The sequence below is a fragment of the Arachis hypogaea genome, chromosome 10 (assembly GCF_003086295.3).
Source record: "Arachis hypogaea cultivar Tifrunner chromosome 10, arahy.Tifrunner.gnm2.J5K5, whole genome shotgun sequence".
NCBI lineage: Eukaryota > Viridiplantae > Streptophyta > Magnoliopsida > Fabales > Fabaceae > Arachis > Arachis hypogaea.
Genome location: NC_092045.1, coordinates 100181959 through 100189744, shown reverse-complemented (window position 1 = coordinate 100189744; position 7786 = coordinate 100181959). Strand labels below are relative to the sequence as shown.

General features: G+C 33.1%; 1 long non-coding RNA gene across 7 annotated transcripts; it reads right to left on the bottom strand.

Annotated features, from left to right (window-relative positions):
• Positions 1-3887: 3887 nt before the first annotated feature.
• LOC112716117 (uncharacterized) lies at positions 3888-6465 on the bottom strand. Of its 7 annotated transcripts, none has more exons than XR_003160165.3 (6): positions 5882-6465; positions 5539-5599; positions 4863-5107; positions 4493-4663; positions 4262-4391; positions 3888-4120 (listed from the first exon to the last, which is right to left on the bottom strand). It is a non-coding gene; the product is annotated as an uncharacterized lncRNA (long non-coding RNA). The 7 variants fall into 7 exon arrangements; XR_003160168.3 differs by having other exon boundaries at positions 4493-4597; XR_011866820.1 differs by having other exon boundaries at positions 4949-5107.
• Between the last annotated feature and the right edge of the window lie 1321 nt (positions 6466-7786).

The window sequence follows — 7786 nt, the reverse complement described above, 5'->3', positions numbered from 1 at the left end:
TAGTGGATGCGATAACATTGCGTTATTTGGTCAGTTTATCTGCATATCATAAACTACATATGCATTTAATAGATGTGGTAACAGCCTATTTATACGGCTCATTAGATCGGGATATCTATATGAAAGTTCCTGAATGACTAAAGATATCTAAACCATCCAATGAATATTCGCAAGGGTTATACTCATTCAAATTGCAAATATCTTTATATGGTCTAAAGCAATCTGGACGAATGTGGTATAATCGTCTTACTGAGTATTTGGCCAAAAACGGTTTCAAGAATGATGATATATGCCCGTGTGTTTTCATAAAGAAAACTGCATCTGGATTCATTGTAATTGCTGTGTACGTTGATGATTTAAATATCATTGGGACTCTTGAAGAGATTCCAACAATTATAAAAACTCTAAAAGAAGAGTTTGAGATAAAAGATCTTGGAAAGACTAAATTTTGTCTCGGCCTGCAGATCAAGCATATAAAAGACGGGATCTTCATTCATCAAACAACATACACAGAAAAGATCCAAAAAAATTTTATATGGATAAGTCACATCCCTTGAGTACCCCAATGATCGTAAGATATTTGGATGTGAAAAATGATCAATTTCGCCCTAAAGAAGAAAATGAAGATATTCTTGGTCCTGAAGTACCATATCTTAGTGCCATTGGAGCGCTAATGTATCTTGCTAATAATATGCGACCCGATATATCATTTGCTATGAATTTACTAGCAAGATATAGTTCCTCTCCAACCAGAAGACATTGGAGTGGAATCAAACAAAATTTTCAATATCTTCATGGGACGGTTGATATGGGATTGTTTTATCCCTATGGATCTAAGTCACAACTAGTTGGCTATGCAGATGCCGGATACTTGTCTGATCCACATAAAGGAAGATCTCAAACAGGATACCTGTTCACATATGGTGGTACAGCTATATCTTGGAGGTCCATGAAATAGACGATTGCTGCAACATCCTCTAATGATGCTGAAATACTGACGATTCATGAAGCTAGTCGCGACTATTTTTGGCTGAGGAGTCTAATTCAATATATTCTATCATCATGTGGACTGATTGATCATAAGATAGCTCCAACTATCATGTTTGAAGATAATACAACATGCATTGTTCAACTTAAGGGTGGATACATCAAAGGTGATAGAACAAAGCATATTTCTCCCAAATTCTTCTTCACTCATGATCTTCAAAATCAAGGGACAATTGATGTCCAACAGATCCACTCAAGTGACAATCTGGCAAATTTATTTACAAAGTCACTCCCAAAATTCTCCTTTGAAAGATTGGTACATGAGATTGGGATGCGCCAATTTCGAGACATTAAATGATGTCGGCAAGAGGGGGAGACTGTATTCTTTTTTCCTTGGTCAGGTTTTTTTCCATTGGGTTTTTCTTGATAAGGTTTTTAATGAGGCAGTCCCCATCACAAAGGATATTGTACTCTTTTTCCTTCACTAAGGTTTTTCCCACAGGATTTTCCTTTAGTAAGGTTTTAATGAGGCAATAATTCTAAATGGTTATCCAAAGGGGAGTATTGTGATAAGTTCAAAAATGTGGAATGTGGATGACCATTCATGGGCGACTGTTTTTCTATGAAGAAGTGATGCTCCCAAGCCAAATTGACATTAAATAAAGTTTGAAATATTCAATGCTTTACCTCTATAAATAGTGAGGTATGAGACAATAAATGTACAGCAACAAGCAATAATAAAACAATAATAATTCCCTCTCTCTTGAACAATATCTCTCTCTTTTACTATAATATATCTCTCTCTCACTTTTATATATATACATATTACTTCATACAATATTAAGGAAACACATATATGAATCATTTTTAGTGAGCTAATTATATTAATACTAGATTTTCTATTTACAATTTCTTATTTTATATTTATTATATTTTCCTTAATTATTTATTTTACAATATTTTATACCTATAAAAATAAATTTTATTCGATAACACTATTCAAGTTATAAAATTTATAGTTAATTCGGTTAATTTTTGCTTTAAAATTATCAAATTAACCTTTTATCATGTTTCTAATTTTAATCATTCAACCTCTTTCATAATTAGAAACAAAATCAATCCTAAATCATGAAAAATTTTACCAAAATCTAAATCAGAATCAGAATTACTTTTAAACTATAGAAAGTAGAATTGCACCTTAACAATAATATCAAAAATCTAATAATTATTTTCTCCATAGATCTATAGAATTTGTCCCACATCTCGCCACATCTCATTCTCCAAATCAACAATGTCTTTATCAAGTTAAGCAGTAAAAGTATTCTCGTTTGATGGCGGCGGCGGTCATGATCCCCTTCGTTGTTGTCCTCTTCTATTCCCCTTCTTCTTTTTCCCTTTTCTTCCATTCCTCTTTGTCTCTTCTTCAATCTATCTATCCTTTTATTGTCTTCTCTTTCTTTCTCTTTACTGAGGTGGTGATAGCGGCTCCCAATCTCACCGGCATCACCCTTCCTCTCTTCTTTTTCCCTTCTTCCTCTATTTTCTTTATTTTTTTCTTCTTCTTTGTGTTCGATGAATTTCAAAAGACTAGAGTAAAAGAAAAAAAAAAACAAGAAATTGAGAAAGATAAAAAAGAAAAAAAGAACAAAACTAAGCCAAATGAAGAGATATAAGCAAATCAAAACACTTTTTTGTTCAAACCATGTTCTACAATATGTTTTCTATTGTATTTATTGTTATACTTGTTGATGCTTCATATTTTTTGAAAAAAGAATTATTTTTTTTCTAAAAAATTATTAGTTGTTTATGAAGCAGCAATAATTAGAAAGAATTGGAAGAAAAATTTTGGCAATAATTTTTTTTTTTCTGGGCATTTTTCTTTTTTTTTTAAAATCAAGAGGTTTAAGAGAAAGTGATTGATGATAAAGATAAAAAGGTAATTTAGAAATTTAATATATTTTTTAATAGGATATTTTTGTCTAATAAAATTTATTTTTTATGCGTATCAAGTTAGTTTAATTTTTTCGTGCGTTTAAATTTTTATGGTTGAAAATTATTATTTTTTTCAAAGTTAAAAGTGAAATTCGAACTCGAGATCTCTAAGTGAAAAAGATAAATTATGCTATTTGAACTATAACGCTTATAGTTGAAAATTATTATTCACTCTTTGTTTTCGCAATCCATAACTACGAAAATACAACTAAATATACAAATTAGTAAATTTCTATGACCTTATTTAAATTGGTAAATATGATTTTTTTAAATAAAAAGCTCACTTATACAATCTATTTTTTCTTTTTCACTTTGTAACAAGTTTCAATAGTTTTTTTCTCTTCTTTTTTATAATGTGAAAATAGAGAGTGCCATGGATATATATATATCACTACAAGAAAATAAGCTTTCTGCCACGCTTTAAAAGCGTACCGAAAAGTGCAAAAAAACGTACCGCTAGCTTTTCGTCACGCTTTTTGAGCTATCGGCACGCTTTTGAAAGGGTCACATCTGCCAGCGTGCCGGTTGCTCTATCGCCACGCTTTTGTGAATCTATCGGCACGCTCTTTTTGTTGGCACGCTTTCATCTCTTGCCACGCTTAAAAAGCGTGGCCATAGGTCTTAACCTATAGGTACGCTTAAAAAGCGTACCAAAAAGTGCACATATCGCCACACTTTTAAAACGTCCCAGAATATTAGTTTTGGGTACTCTTTAAAAGCGTACCAATAGAAAAAGATATAACTACACTTTTTAAAGCGTGACAATATCCAGTGATATGGCCACGCTTTAAAAACGTGGCAATAGCCTTGTAAAATTAAAAAAAACTATTTTTCTTATTTTTACCTTCACTGCAAAATATAAATTTTCAATCCTTTTTTATTACCAAACCAAGAAATATAGTATGCAATTTTTAGTCAAACAATAATTAGTGACATAATTTTTTCAATAATTATTTTATACATTAAAACACTAATACTCAATACAAAATAAATCTCAAGTTCAAATTCCAAAACTAGAAACTTAAAAAAAATAACTTAAATTCTATTTCCTTTGCTGTTCCTCCTTCCTTTAGCCCTCTTAAACCTCCTTCCCTTAGATCATACAAGAGACCCTCTGGCAAGAAGATCCTTCTGTCAGGACCTGTCACCAAATGGAAGCAATGATCAGAAACTAGTTTCCTACCTTGAATTGTAAACTAGAGTATATAAAAAAAACTGTTAGTTCATTACAAGAACTTAATTAGGACTAATTAGGAGATTATAGGCTATAGCAATAAGTTACCCTCCTCTTACTGCTAAGTCAAACTTTGTTAGCTACTTTGGTTCTCTCAGTTTATTTACAAGCAACAATAAGTTACTTTGCCTTCTGTTGGCTTTCCCATGCAACGATTTTGGCTTCCTCTTTCTGAATCCTGCAATGAAATAGAAGTTCATCGGAAAACACACAATCAGAACAACTAAATTATATGTCTCTAGTTCATTGAATGATACGAACATAACAATGATGACATACTTGGTTATGTCCATGGTGGACTTTGCAATATCTGAACATGAAGTTTGGATTTCACTATTACTTTCTTGAAAGGAGGTGAGCTTTGTTGCATGACCTTTAGGCCACCTAATAACAGTGGCCTCACTATCAACCTCAACATCTCTAATCTCTAATTTGCTATTTTTCTATTTTCTAAAAAAATGCAGATGCTTTAGCACATTAGTTAAAACAGCAGAAAACAGCAGAAATCATCCAATAAAAAGCAAGAGCTAACCACTAATCAATTCAATAAAACAGCATAAAACATTCAATAATCATCTAATTTTCTTGTTTACAAATTAAACAGAAGCACAGCAAGAGCTCATCACTAATCAATAGAACATTCACTTACCCTAATGCTAAAGCACCAGACCACTGAAGCAAGAATCCAAGAATTGCCGAGCCAAATAAAATTTCAGCAATCAATTTAACTCTCACCAAGTAAGGAGGATCTGCCACTACTATTTTGAAGGAATGCTTCAACTCCAGTGGCAACTCCTCAGGGTGATTGTGGTCATAAAATGTGTAATCACATCCGTACTACTCAAAACGTTTGTCATACTCAAAAAGTTGTGCAGGAACATTAGGATCCATGTTCTGAAGATTCAAGAAAGGAAAATTTTTTAAATATCTGACAAAGCAAAAACAAGAACTCAGAAATGACATCAAACAAATTAAAAAAACTCAACAAACCAACGATAATATATAGCTTTCAATGCAAGAATACTGTAGGAACCAGGGTCTAATAATGCCTTCTAATAATTAGTTAAGCTTAAGCTTAAACACTTTTGCTTTATACCATGCTCAAAACATTACCAGGTCCTGGTTGGTGTGAGTTGAAACACTACAAGTTTTACTATCTCTTTGTTGTATAGATCAATGTCTTGTCCTAATCATAATTTGAGGATAATTCTTTAAAAAACAAATGTCCCACATAGAAAACAAACAAAGAAACCATGTATGACTGTGTACAAAACTGTCTACAAGATCAAATAATGACTTGAATGCCAAAATTTTATTACACTTACAGTAACAAGACTATAGTTATCTCGAAGATGTTCACTGAATGCCAACATTAATGCTGTTGTCCTGCATTACCAAATCAGAACCAAAATTCAGAATAAGAAATCGGTTCGGAAACAACATTCAAAACAAGCAAAACCCAAAACAAAAAATTAGAACCGGCAACAAATAATAATAACAAAGAAATCAGAATAAAAAAATAATAACAACAAAGAACAAATAATTAGATCCAAAAAAATTAGAACAAATAATTAAAATTAAAAAAAGGTTGAAATTCAACAACTAACTGCAAATAAGAAAAATAGATGCAGAGTTTCAGAGAGCTGGGTGAAGGATGTAGAGGAATACGACTGTTTATTGCATTGTACCGCGGAGGAAGATAGCGGCTGCAAGATCCACGGAGGACGACGGGCGACGGGTGAGTTTCGAGGAGGACAACGGGCGACGGCTTCGGAGTGCGACTTCGAGTGACGGGCGAGTTCCGCGGAGGACTACGGGCGACGGCCGGTGTGACTGCGAGGGAAGGAATGGGTGAGCCAGGGACTGCAACGGTGGAGGGGATGAGGCGAGCAGGGAGAGGCGAGCAGAACCACGACAGAGAGAGGCGAGCAGAACCACGACAGAGAGAGGCGAGCAGAACCGCGACAGAGAGAGGCGAGCAGCACGACGACCAGAACGGCGAGAAGGACAGCAAGAGGAATGGCGAGCTGGCTAACACAACGACGAACCAGTGAGATAGATGGCGGCGTGATGGAGGTTAGGGTTTTCTGGGTGCGATGAAGGGTTGGGTTCCAGAAGGCTGGGTTCCAGAAGCTGAAGATGAGGCTGGGTTCCAGTGATGAAGATGACGATGGACGCCGAAGGAAGCTGCTGGGTTCGAGAGTGAAGATGAAGTGACGGCGCAATATGGTTTGAAAGGGAATTTTAAGGTTAAAAAGATTTTAGGGTTTGAAAGGGAATTATTTAACTCTATTCTAACTTTTATCAAAACCGAAGAAATCAAGAAATTCAAATGATAACATTTAAAGTTTTAATTCATACTTTGATATCAAATTTAGTTTAAATATGAATATTGAGTTTACATTAAATATTTTTTATTCTAAATTATAATTTGTTATATTTTTTAAGAATATTAAATAACTAATTATTAATACAATGTACCAACTGTAAAATTAATCAAATTATCTTAAACTAATTTTGTTAAGTATAATTTGGTAACATAAGAATTAGGTGTACTCTAACAAAGTTATGTGATTTAAAAATAAACAAATTATAAAAAAATACACATTTTGTAATGAAAAAAAAAGATACTGGAAAAAGAAGAAAAAATATTAAATGGTGAAAAAAATAAAATCACAAGTCATCTTAAAATTTAGGATTAAAAATAAGTTAAGTGTGAAAATTTGAAAAGTTATCATTTAGGGTTAAAATTTGAAAACTTAGGAAAAAAAGTTAAGTATGAAAAAAAATAAGTGGGAAACTAAATTTTAGGGGAGAGAACTCTATCGGCACGTTTTTTTACGGTGCCAAAATAAATACACTATAACCACGCTTATCAAGCGTACCGATTTCTTTCTATGGCCACGCTTTTTAAGCGTGACAAAAAAACGGGTGGCCAAATTTTTAATCAGTGGCCACCCACTGTAAAAGCGTGCCAATTTCTCTCTATCGCTACGCTTTTCAAGCGTGGCAGTAAAAAAGCGTAGCCAAATTTTAAGTAAGTGGGCACCCTCGTAAAAGCGTGCCGATTTCCCTCTATGGCCACGCTTGAAAAGCGTGGCAAAAAAAAGCGTGGCCAAATCACAAATCAGTGGCCACCCTCGTAAAAGCGTGGCCATAGACCACTTTTCGGCACGCTTTAAAAGCGTGGCAAGAAAAAAGTGTGCCGACAGGCCTTTTTTCTTGTAGTATATATATATATATATATATATTGGTGACGGTCATGAAGAGCCTTTGAAGCTTGTAATATTTACTTGTTATATAAATTATTAGTTTTACTATACTTTTAAATGCTTTTGTTAACTAAATCTAATTAAGTTAACCTAAATTTAATAAAATTACTTACGCAACGTAAAATATATCTTTTTCTTTGTGTATTTTTTTTTTATTATTGTTTGTTTTTATTGTTAGTACTACTGTTATATTTTTTATTTCTTCTTCTTCTTCTGGTGTTATTGCAATACTTTTGAATTATGAATTTATCAGTAGATAATGATGATGTTAGTGGAAATTTTGAATTTACAGAATTTATCA